The sequence below is a fragment of the Protopterus annectens genome, chromosome 5.part0 (assembly GCF_019279795.1).
Source record: "Protopterus annectens isolate FY-2018-M chromosome 5.part0, PAN1.0, whole genome shotgun sequence".
Lineage (NCBI taxonomy): Eukaryota > Metazoa > Chordata > Ceratodontiformes > Protopteridae > Protopterus > Protopterus annectens.
In genome coordinates, this window is record NC_056735.1 from 1106803167 (window position 1) to 1106816209 (window position 13043).

Sequence of the window (13043 nt, forward strand, 5' to 3'; positions counted from 1 at the left end):
GATTGGTGGACGTTCCACCTTTGTGTAAAGGGATGATAGTGGCTGTCCTCCACTCGGCTGGGACAAAGCCGGTACTCAAGGCTTTGGTTGAATAGGGTGCCTAATGGTGCTGCAAGTTCATGCCTGATTTCATGTAGGATGCAGCCTGGGATGTTACGGGGTCCCATGGGGGCTGTATTTTTTTGTCTTTGAGAGGACAGTGATGACCTGTTCCCTAGAGACAAGGGGTGGTGGGCAGGTACTGCGGATGTCCTGATTTACTGATGGGGGGACAGAGGGGAGAAGTTTTTGTTGAATCGGTCACCCAGTAGATTGGCTATATCTACAGCATTTGTGTATGTGGTGTCCTTGACCACCAATTCTGAACAGATCTGTGTGCTTCCTTTGAGATTGTAGACATATGTGAAGAAGGCCTTATGATTGTCTCTAGTAGATGTGGCCAATTTGGACTCAATATTGGCTTTAGAGGATTTCACTAGTGGTCTTATTTGTTTATTCAGGCTAGGGAGAGAATGCTTCTAATTGGGAACCTGCTCTTTCTTGGTCCTGAACAGCAATTTTTTTTCCTTTTGTTATATAGTTTATTTATTGCAAATGTCCACCAGACAGGGTTACTCTTCCTTGTGGAGGATGATTTTGTCCTGTCAGGTAGTCCTGATTCCATTCATCTATATGAATGCTTGTATAGTACTTCAGTGTAGATTTGGACATTGGTGCCAGTTCATACAGTGGAGGAGGGGATTGTGAAGCTGTTTATACCATCCCTCAGGAGGTTGTAATCCGCTCTGGAGAAGTTTTTTGTTTGACCCTAATTAGAGGGGGGGTCAGGAGAGATGGTGACTTCGAAAGTGACAGCTTTATGGTCATCTCTTACCAGGGAGGATGATACTGTAGGAGTGCTGCAGTGGTTACTCATGTTAGTTAATACCAAGTCCAAGATATTATCACCTCTTGTGGGGGTATCGACTAGCTGTTCCAAGGCATTTGCATTGATGAAATTGAGGAATCTTTGGGCATTTGTGTTTTGGCATGAGCAGTTTTTCCAATCTATGGTTGGGTAATTAAAGTCACCCAAGATCAGGGTAAAGGGTTGAATTTTGATAGATTTGAAGAGGTCCAGACAGATGGAGTGGGCATCTTGAGTCAAATTTTGTGGCCTGTAGCTAGCTATAATTTAAATAGAGGTCTTGTCAATGGTTAACTGCACCTGGAGTGTCTCCTGTGCATCATATTGTTTGACCAGTCTGGAGGTGTGTGTGTCTTTAATATATATTGAAACTCCACGTCCTTTGGCTTTGATGCCCACATTTTGGGGTCTGAATGTATAATAGGATGAGTAACCAGGTAAGGCTGCGGTGCTCTCCGCAGCTTTGAAACAGGTTTCTGTGACTGCACAAATGTCAGCATCTTTCAGGGTTAAGAATGCTTGCAATGAGTGTGGTTTCATGTTTAGACTCCTTGTGTTTAGCAGCATGACCTTTAATTTGCATTTTGTTGAGATTTGTATGTTGGTAGTATTGACCTCATGACTTTCCCTAATGAAGGCACTATTGAGGAGGCAAGGGCCTTTGCCAAAAGCCCAAGTGAGACAGATGCAGGCCATCTCTAGCAAAGAAAGCGTCTGCAAACAAGGTTCCTCATTGTGTACTTTTTGGTCTGACTTGTTTGAAAGCAGTTTTCAAAGCATCATGGTCTGTTGATCATATCTTCCCAGGCTGTCAGGCACTCGATCCCCCTAGAATGACACCAGAAACTAAGCCATTTGTTAAAGTCAATCTTTTCTGTTTGTACTGAGGCATCATTCTGGGTGATGGTAGAATGCTACTTAAGGCTAGGGACATACCTGGCTGGGACACATATTCAGCAAGCTCCATCATGTCTGTCTTCATATAGTCCAGGGAGGTATGTCTCAAGTTGTTCACGCCAACATGGACTATGACAGAGTTATAACAGTACCTGTTGTTCAGAGACTTGAGTGCGTGCGTGATATGGTGGATTCTAGCACCTGACAAACAACTAACCATGACTTTCTCCTTATCCAACCTGATGAGAGGCACATCTGTGTGTCTCACAATGGAGTCTTCTATGACTAATATGTTGGGTTTATGGTTAGGCATTAGTGGTTGTGAGACACTGGTGTGTGGACTATGCATGGTATGTGGTGTGTTGGGTTGTAAAGTTCTCATGTATTTTTGCCTCTGAGGTCTCCTTTGTTTGGATTTGCTTTTGCTGAGAACCTCTGCATATGTGGGTGTGTATTGTGTAGTTGTGGGTGGTGTTTGAGGTGTAGTGATTGTGTTGACAACCTTCTCAGTGCCAGATATACTGACTTGTGAGGAGGAGAGCCTAGTCTCTTGCTTCTTTATGTAATTGCATCTCTCACAAATTGTGTTCCTAGGTGGTAGTAGTAGATGGTTGTCCATGTACATGAGGTAGTTGGTACACTGTCTCAGGATACCCATATCAACCAGGCTGGCAGGAGAAACCGTAGGAAATTGTCCATCCATATTTGTCAGAATCTGAGGGAGAGAGCCTAGGGAGAGCTAAGGGGTAGCCCTAAAGCCCAAGTGCTTGAACTAAAACTAATAAGCTTAGAATAACACTTAAAATTTAAACAGGCTAAAAACAAGCAGTAATAAATGCAGCAGAGAAGGTGCAATTAAACACTTTAAGGAACAAGTAGCAGAAAAACCAATATGAAGTGATAGAGTAGGAGGAGGAAACACAAATACTGTAAAAACAGCTGAATAAAGTTTTTTTTTTGTTTTTTTTAAGTAAAGTGGAAAGGGAGAAAGCAGATAATTCAAGGTTAATAAATTAAGGGGGTTGGCCTTCCCAAAAGTTCTCCCTGTATTAGGTAGAATGAGCTAATGTCACTGGACTGGAAGGAGTGTCTCAGAATAAATTTACACTAGGGACAGGCAACTACAAAGCTACCAAGTATAGGATACATACATATATATATATATATATATATATATATATATATATATTTAATATAAAATAGGCTTCACTGGTGATAACAAACATAGTCTGGTAATACTTTAATGTAAATATTTTGCGTGCAGGTAAAAAAGTCCATTGACAAGGATACATAGCGACACGAACTGTGGAGAACATTATTCATTATGAGGCTGACCAACTCTGTAAGGAGCAGGCCGACCTTCATCTGAAAGCAAAGATGCCAAAATCTGACAGAAAGAGGAAGCAGGCCACAAAAGAGCTAGCAGATATTGCTGCAAAGATCCCAAGAAAGCTAAGTTATTGGTTTGGTTCTAACAGAACACCCACAGCATCTCATCCCAGCAGCGATAGTTCTGAAAATATCACACCCAAGGCCCTTCCATTACCATTGCAAGCATCCAGAATGTCACAGCAGAGACCAATACTGCATGTTCATAGGTTCATAGGTTCATAGGTTCATACTAGGCTATCTGCTGCCCCCAAGGCATATATAAGCCCCAGCTTTTGTGGCTTTCGCTTTCGCCACCCTTTTTTGAAGGATATTATTTATTTTATTTTGCTGTGCGTGCACAGCAGTGCTGAGATAATCCTATAATGGTATATTTTTCCATCTCCCATCCCATCTCAAGATTTTCTCTTCTCTTGAACAAAGCTCCTCCACCTCTACTCTGGGGGGATTTTTTGTCCCAGGGTAGGAGTCTCTGCGATGAATCTCTCCCCCCTCCAGCACGCCCCTATAACCGTGTCGTTTATTAATTTTAGTGTGCTAGTTGTTCATCTAGATGTTGGACATGGCCTGTTCATCAATTCACATGGCATCAATTGGCTTGGCAGTCAGGCAAGAGATGAGGGGGAGCAGAGCAGGCAGGACGGAATAATTGAAGAGAGATGGAGTTCGTCTTCAGTCGGGACATATTTTTATTATTTTGAAATTTTGCAGAGGAACTTTTAAATAAGGGGGGTTGCTTTGGGTGTCTGCTCTGTTATCTGATCAAATACATTTAATCATGGGGAATTGATCTCGATCAATGGTCGATGAGTACTCCTTGGGGGCTGATGCTATCCTTGAATCCTTCTTGATCATTTCCTGGCGTGATCAGGTCAGCAATGTAGAAGGTCTTCCTAACTACTTTGGCAAAAGCAAACAAGCGAAGGTTACTGTCAACCTGGGTCCCCAGATCCTGTCCAACCTTTCTGTGTGTCCCGAAGGACTATACTGTACATATAGGGTAACTTTTTTTCATTTGGGGTATAAGGCCATTTATCCATTTTTGGCGTTTAGGCTCTGGCACCAGCCTGTTAGATCTATTTCTGTATTTTTTTCTATCTGTCTGTGTCTGATTCCATACTCTGTATTAACTGCTCAGTTTGTTCGCATCTGCAGTCAAAGTTGATGTTGACAAATTTCAACCACTTGTGTCACCTTGAAAAGTAGACCTGAGAACAGAGCCTGAGCCCTGTGGGTGGTGCAACACTGACCCTGTGGGACAGCTTTTGAGCGCCAGTTTGGTTCTGCCCTGAGGACAGTGTGGCGCCCTGACCCAAGCTGTCATGGGTTTCATCACGGGATTGGGTTTTCGCTGAAAGCCGGGATGAGGGTTTGAAGTGGGCCTTGGCCAGGTTTGTTCCAAGCTGTGAGGGGGGTTGTGTGTTTCTGTGTTCCTCATCAAGAGCTAAAGGCATGATCTTGCCTTTTAAAAAGTCTGATCTGCCTTTGAAAAGTCCAAACAGTCCAAATTAGCAAATTTCAAAGAGTCACAAGCCCAATCCAAATGGTGCCAGAGTTCCATTCCTCTATGCATTAGAGATTCCATTATGATCCTCTGCTTGCTTGTCTTTATTTCCAGCTTGTAGGACAGGCAGGTCAAATGTGAAGGGCTTGGGTCAGGCTGTCCACTTGGGCAAGATGCCTGATACCCTGGGCAAGTTTCCTATCCTTATCCTGAGCCTAAGTAAATCCAAGGGTTTAATTCTCTAAACACACTGAGGTCCTAATTGGGCTCAGCTGCATGGAGTTCAGACCTGTGAGCACAACCAGATGTTCAGGAGCTAGCTGTCTTCTGGTATGTTTTTGGGGAGCTTTCAGTTCTCACCTGAGATTTTTGAGATCTGAGGGGAGCTGAGAGTTTGCTGAAATGGATATCTCCAGTATTGGAGGAATGGCTGTGAGCCTATCTGAATTTATCTCATTTTTTCTAATTCTGACAGGAACTTAGCAATCCCTCCCATTCTTTTGAGTTGAGTAAATTGAACATCTTTTGAGTCTTGAGTCCTTATTTCCAGAATCTTAGTTTTTTTTGATTGATTTTTATGAGAGATCTTAGTTTAGCTTATTTGATTTTCTTGAGAGATTTTTTTTTTTTACTTTAGTTGATCATTATAACTTCCTTTAGTGTTTTCCTCCTTTTTTGTAGGCCTTTCCTAGACTGGTGTTGTTTTTTTTTACATTGGTCCATTTTTGTTTTGGGCCTTTGTGCCTGGGCAGTCTTGCCTGGTATGTGCTTGTAGTGATCATTTGGTAGATTTAGCCGCTGCGTGAAATTGCTTCTGAAAATATTAATGTAAACACCCCTGCTGCAAGTAACAAACCAGCAGAGGATTTCTGGAAGATGAGATTAGAATTAGATTTCACGTACTACAACAACCCTGAAAATACTGATGCTGCCATCTGCACTTCTAGCACAGATTTTGATGCTTCCATCATGACTGTTAGCTACAGTCACTCTCCAGACGTGCCATCTACCTTGGAAGATGCAGAATACCAACAAGCTGAAATGTGTTCATCACTGGTCAAAGGTGGTGACAAAAGAGATGCAAGTGGAGAGCTGCTTCTTAAAAATGATCCTGCTTTAAGTACTTATCATGCAACTGAGAAAATACCATTTGAGCCAGCATGTATGACTACTGATCCTTCCTGTTTTTTGATTTCAATAATTTTTATTTTCATTTTACATTTGCAAAAACCATAACCATTCCATATTTACAAAATGACCATATTCTCATGTTATACATTGTGGATAAAGTAGAAACAGGTAGGTCATACAACATACCTAATTACAATATATACAAAGATGCTTTCCCAATTAATTTCATTAGCCTAAAAACAGCACATGCAAAAATGATTCTACGTCCATAGTTAAGCTATGTACTCGTGGGAATACTTCCAGTTCATTTTGTGTGCAGGTAACAAAGTCCATTGACAAGGATACATAGTGACACGAACTGTGGAGAACATTAGATTTAGATTTTACGTACTACAACAACCCTGGCTCATATGGTGTACCTGATGCTTTATGCTAATAAGATGTTATAGGACTGTTCCCAGATTGCTCGGGCTTTCATATTTTTGTTTCTTTTGTCCAATACTATTTTATGTGCTAATAGATGTTTAATAGCAGATTTCTTGAATTCCTCCCAAGATGTACTTACAGGATCTAACCATTTGTGAGCTACGTATAGCTTCATTAATAAGAAAATCGTTATAAGTGGGTTAGCTTGTTTTCCTGAGATGTTGGCCGGGAGGATGTGTAAAAGAGTAAATTCCCATGTTAGTGTTGATGCTTGATACCCCATTTTTGCACTTGTAACTTAAGGGAATTCCAAAGCTTGAAAACGCATTTACAACTCCAGAATATATATATTAGGTCTGCAATCTGGTCTTTACAGTGTGGACAGCATGGGGACTTAGTTTCATTGAATTTGTGAAGAATTGCTGGGGTGAAATAAGCATTATTATTAATCATGAGTTGCATGTAAGACAGTTCTTTAAGTGGAATAGTTTTCAATGTTAAGTTGATTGCCTTTTCTATTTGCTGGTCATCCATATCAGGTTTTAATTTTCTCCAATAATTAGAGAAGAGAAGGTCTTTCTGGAATTTGATTTCCCCTGTCATTTTGTATGAGATTGTTATTGTTTTCCTTGACATTAACAGAGTCTTCCAAAGTAGGGTACAGTTTTCAATGTCATTTTCGAGTATGGTAAGGTTTTGGAGGTAACTTGAACACACCCCTTTGATTTGTCTTAAAATTATTATATATGCTTTAGGTAAGTTTAGATTACTTCTTAATTCATGAATTGTGCTATTGAGGCAAGGGTAGATATCTTGGATTCTCTTATGCTTTAACCGAGGGAAGGAGTCTAGGTTTAGCATCTTGTTATTTATTTTTAAGTTAGGATTTTTATGGAGGGGTTGTAGTATTAATATAGCTTGTCCAAGGTTTAAGGAGTGAAAACGTTTTTGTGTTATATTTGTAGAATGTTTTAGCAGCTCTATTATGTTATAGGCTTGTACATTTTTTTTATTTAAGAAGAGACGCACTTTGGGATTGATGTCTAGTGTTTTTATATACCTATAGTATATTGTTACCCAGGCCAGTGAACCAGTCTTTGCCGAGGAGTCATACTCTGCTATTCTCAGTATTCTATAAGTGTTGATAATAGAGTAGTAGGTTTTGAAATCTGGCAAGTTCAGACCCCCTTTGTTCCTGGGAAGTGTTAGTTTTTGATAGGAAATTCTGGTCTTTTCAGGGTCCCATACAAAGTTTACTAAAAAGGTATGAATTTGTTTGAAGAATTTATTATGTATAGTTATCTGAGATGTCATAAATAGATATATTAATCTAGGCAGTATGTTAATTTTAATTATTGATACTTTAGACAAAAATGGTAGCTTAAGGTTATTCCATCTTGTACAATCTTGTGTTATGTTTTGCCATTTAAGAGTTATGTTATGTTGGTAGAATTCCTTGTTATTCTGAAAGAATGTAGATCCTTTCTGTTTTCTAGCATGCAATTCAGTTTGTTGCAGCAATATTGATGAGATTTTCCAACCTGGAAATGTAAAAGAAACCTGTATTAAGCAAACTGTTGTGAGAAGTAAATCAAAAACTGAATGCAGAAGTTGTCACCCACAATGGTTTTCATCTTTCTCTTGGTTAACCTACTGCCAGTCTAAAGGATGTGTATATTATTACTGCTGGGATACAGTGACAAGAAAACTCCTTACATCTTTTCACTGTGGTGAGCTTACATTCTGACTGGATTCAGTGACTGGAAGAAAGCAATCAAAAAATTTAAGAAACATCAACTGTCCTCATTCTACCATGAAGCTGTTGAGAAGTGCAGTGCTTTCAAAAACAGTAGAATGAACATTGCTGCTCAACTTAGTTAGCAACATTCCCAGGTACAACTGCAGAATTGTACACTGTCCAAAAGCAGGTGACATCCATAAAATGTTTAGTCAGACAAGGACTAGCTATTCATGGAAAAGAAGAAAAGGGAAGCAGTTTGAGATGGTTGATGCTGACAAGAGCAGAAGACGTACCAGAACTGATGAAGTGGGTGCCGGAGGGACAATATCAGAGCTCAATGTTGTGAGTAAAATCATGGTGGGTGCCGGAGGGACAATATCAGAGCTCAATGTTGTGAGTAAAATCATGGTGGGTGCCGGAGGGACAATATCAGAGCTCTAATGTTGTGAGTAAAATCATGGTGGGTGCCGGAGGGACAATATCAGAGCTCTAATTTTGTGAGTAAAATCATTTTGGGTGCCGGAGGGACAATATCAGATCTCAATGTTGTGAGTAAAATCATGGTGGGTGCCGGAGGGACAATATCAGAGCTCTAATGCTGTGAGTAAAATCATGGTGGGTGCTGGAGGGACAATATCAGAGCTCTAATGTTGTAAGTAAAATCATGGTGGGTGCCGGAGGGACAATATCAGAGCTCTAATGTTGTGAGTAAAATCATGGTGGGTGCCGGAGGGACAATATCAGAGCTCAATGTTGTGAGTAAAATCATGGTGGGTGCCAGAGGGACAATATCAGAGCTTAATGTTGTGAGTAAAATCATGGTGGGTGCCGGACGGACAATATCAGAGCTCAATGTTGTGAATAAAATCATGCAGATCATGGCTCATTAGCTTCTATGGAATTTATTACATGAAATAAGGTGCAAATCTAAGCTTTATTCCATAATAGCAGATAAATCTTGGGACATGAATCAGCATGAACAGATGACTGTATGTGTCCGATGGGTGTCACTTCTAAAGTTCACTATACAGGAAGAATTTATTGGCATGTATAAAATGGAAAGGACAGATGCAGATTCTATCACAAATTCAGTGAAAGATGTTTTATTAAGGTCCAATTTGCCACTGAAAAACTTAAGAGGAGAAGCATATGATGGAGCAACCAACATGAGTGGATGCATTTCTGGAACTGCTATCAGAATGAGAAAAGAGAATCCATTTGCTCTAAATGTGCACTGTGCAATCATTGCTTAGACTTGGTGTTGCAAAACTGTGCAAACTCTAGCATTGCTATTCAGGATGCCCTCCCTTTTGTTCAAAATTCTACTGCACTCATTCGTGCATGACCTCAGAGAATAGCTCATTTTGAAACCATAGTATCAGGAGACGATGATCCATATAGTATGATAGAATTGCATTTACTTTGTCCAACAACATGGACAGCTAGAGCAAAGCTCATCAAGGGTATTTTAGCCAACTATAAAAGACTGTATGACACTTTACAAGACCTTCAACATGACAGGATTTATGATGTACGAAGTAAAGCCAGAGGGTTGTTAATGATGATGACCAAGTTTATAACATACTTTGGACTTATTGTTTCCTATAACATATTTAGTGTATTGGAACAAGTAGCAAGTATGTTATAAGCAAAAACAATGACTGTACAAACTACAATAATTAGTATAAATAACTTCAAGTTAAACTTGCAAGGACAGCGTAATAACTTTGATCAAGTGTTTGACACCATCAAGGGCAGAGCTCAGCAAATACAGATTGTTAAAGAGCCAAAGGTTCCTAGAAAGCACACATTCCCAGCAAGGTTACAGGATGGTACTTCACCTCATCACCACTATGAGTCTGCTAAAGACTGGTACTGTCAAATGTACTTTGAGTGTATCGATACATGCCTTTCTGAAGTCAACCATTGTTTTGATCAGGAATCATACACCTTACTGTCCTCCATGGAGAATATGCTGCTTCAAGCAGCCAATAGCACTTCATTTGCTATTCCACCTCAAGCTGACAGAATGTATGGAGGTGAAGACATAAACATTGATAGTTTGACTGCACAGTTGCAGCTGCTCCCAGGACTTGTACAGCAGGTGTTCCCAGAGGTGACAACTGTACACTCTATTGATACTATAACTGATGCTTTGGTGGACAAGGACTGCCAACAGCATATGCTGTACACTGAAGCAGTAAAGCTACTGCAAATTTACCTCCTTGTACTAATGAGTACAGCAACTGGCAAAAGGACATTTTCTACCCAATGCAGAATAAAATCATATTTAAGATCTCCTATGACAGAGAAAAGGTACAATCATCTAATGCTTCTGCACATCCACAAAGAAAGGGCTGACAAACTGAAGTATACAGAAATTCTGAAGGAGTTTGTACAAAGAAATGAATGGAGACTTCAACTTCACTTTTTTGGGAAGTTGTAAAGTAACCTGTTTTAGTTCAGTGCTAACAGATACATTTCATCTTCCTGGAACAATTGAATGAGTACACTGTGCAGCAAGTTATACAAACTAACATGTAGTGCTATTTTGACTGATTTCCTCACTACTATAGACACGTGATGGTCAAAGGCTATATTACTGTCTATAATGTCCCTAAGTCCCTGAGCATTGTTTCAACTCTAAGGGGTGTATCACTATGATAATTAGCAGGGCTGGATGACTTCCTAAAGTGTACTATTATGCATTTCTTGGCATTTACTGTTCTTCCATGGCTTTCACACTAGTTATTTGTCTGTGTCAGCCCTTTTCAAAGAACTCCACCACTTCAGTTGACATAACCTGACCTTGATGAAACCAAACTGGGTTGACTCCAGTGTCTGGAGGTTTACTATGTCATTATTGATCATTTACATGATAATTCTTTCCACGGTTCTGCATATAAGACTAATAAGACTTGTGTCTGTAGTTTCCAGGTTCTGTAGATGGCCCATCTTTGTGCAGAGGGATGACTATTGCTGTTCTCCATTCATGAGGCACGAAGCCCGTTTGGAGGCTATAGTTAAATATCAATTCCAGAGGGTCTGATAGATCATGTTTCACACTGTTTAGAATGCATCCTGGGATATTGTCTGGGCCCGCTGATTCAGTGTTCTTCGCCTTAGAGAGAGTATTAAGGACCTGTTCCCTATTGATAGAAGGAAGAGTTATATTTGATATTTCCTGAGGGAAAGTTGAGGGAGAGAAGGGTAAAGCAGCAGCTGAATTTGTTGGCCAGTAGGCTTGCTATATCTTCTGCCTCAAGTACAGGTAGCTCCATTTACAATTAGCTTTGCCCACAATTGTGTATTGCCTTTGAGGGTAACTTAAGCTTTAGCTGTCTCAGTGGAGAGACACTAATTTTAAAAGAGTAAAACACAGTACTGTTTGACTTGCTGCAAATTGTATTTAAATACCTTCACTTGGGTATAATGTTTTAAACAGTTTAACTTGGGTACAGTGTTTGACTCACTATAAATTGTAAATAGCCTGTAAACAACTGTTGCTTTCTTTCAGTATGCCAAATTGTCATTGATACATTAATTTAATTTACACCATACTACAGTCTCTGTATTGTAGCCTACATTTTCATACAGTTTTGTAGTGTTTAGTCTTTTATGCCTTTTATACTCTTAGTTTGTTATGATATTTCATTGTCTACCATTCTATTACACTGTGTGAGCTCAGGTCATGGTTAAAAAGAGTTGTTTGTACCACTCCCCTTACCTATATGACAAAGAATAAATAAGTATACCCTAAAGTGTTTTCTGTGGAGCTTGTTACTGCCATAGTTTAATTGTGCTATAGTACGATTTGGTCAGGATGTATGGCATAGAAAAGGTGGGTGCAGATTCAGAAACACTGCTTCTTCTTCTTCTCTTTCAGCTGTTCCCGTTAGGGGTCACCACAGCGGATCATCTGTTTCCATTTCTTCCTGTCCTCTGTATCTTGCTCTATCACACCAACCACCTGCATGTCCTCTCTCACCATATCCATAAAGCTAATCTTAGGCCTTCCTCTTTTCCTGTTACCTGGCAGCTCCATCTTTAGCATCCTTTTCCCAATATACCCAGCATCTCTCCTCAGCACATGTCCAAACCAATGCTATCTTGCCTCTCTGACTTTGTCTCCAAACCGTCCAACCTGAGCAGACCCTCTAATATACTGATTCCTAATCTTGTCCATCCTTGTCACACCCAGTGCACATCTTAACATCTTTAACTTTGCCACGTCCAGCTCAGACTCCTGCCTTTTTGTCAATGCCACTTTCTCCAACCCATACAACATAGCTGGTCTCACTACCCTCTTGTAGACCTTCCCTTTCACTCTTACTGGTACCAGTCTGTCACAAATCATTCCTGACACTCTTCTCCATCCTCACATATTCATTGAAAAGTATTTTAATAAGATGTCACTTTGCATTGAAAATGCTGCTACATTTACTGTATAGAACTTGACTGCCTTGAATGTCTACTATGCTAGTCACTGCTTTCATTTAATGCTATGAAATCTGTGTAAAAGCATCCATGTTAAACTTCTGAGGTGATACAATACTATGTTGTGAAGTCCATTACTGTCAGCTATATAATACAACCTGATGTTATAAGTGGAGTACTTGTTTTGCAGTTCTTCTGGTAAGTGGTACATAGATGTAATCCCCTTATTTGCATTTCTGGTTTGTATGATGTAATATTACCCTACCAACAGTTTTGCAGTTCTGATGAGACACTTTTTACCTCAATATATGATGGGTGACTTATATACAAGCTTGTGTTGCGTTTTATTTCATTATTGCTTCTTAGACTCCAAACTCAGAAACACAGTATTTTCCCCCACTTTTGTTACTGCATGCCAAGTAAAATATAAGATAAGACTTTGTTTGTCTGTTTCTAACCACAGTCCTGTCAGCTCCCTGTAAACTTTATTAGGAAGTAGGAAACACAGAAGCTTTAGCAGTACTACTGATTGCATATTTAGAGCTGCACAATATAAAGTGTATAGTATGTTTTCAGTAATATGGTCAGAAATAGATCCGTTGCATCCCTGC

The 13043-nt window shown here is 39.8% G+C and overlaps 1 protein-coding gene across 1 annotated transcript in view; it reads right to left on the minus strand.

The window, feature by feature from the left end:
- SGCG (sarcoglycan gamma) overlaps positions 1-13043 on the minus strand; it is a 1610081-nt gene that overhangs the window by 1342650 nt on the left and 254388 nt on the right. The gene's annotated exons all lie outside the window — the stretch shown is intronic.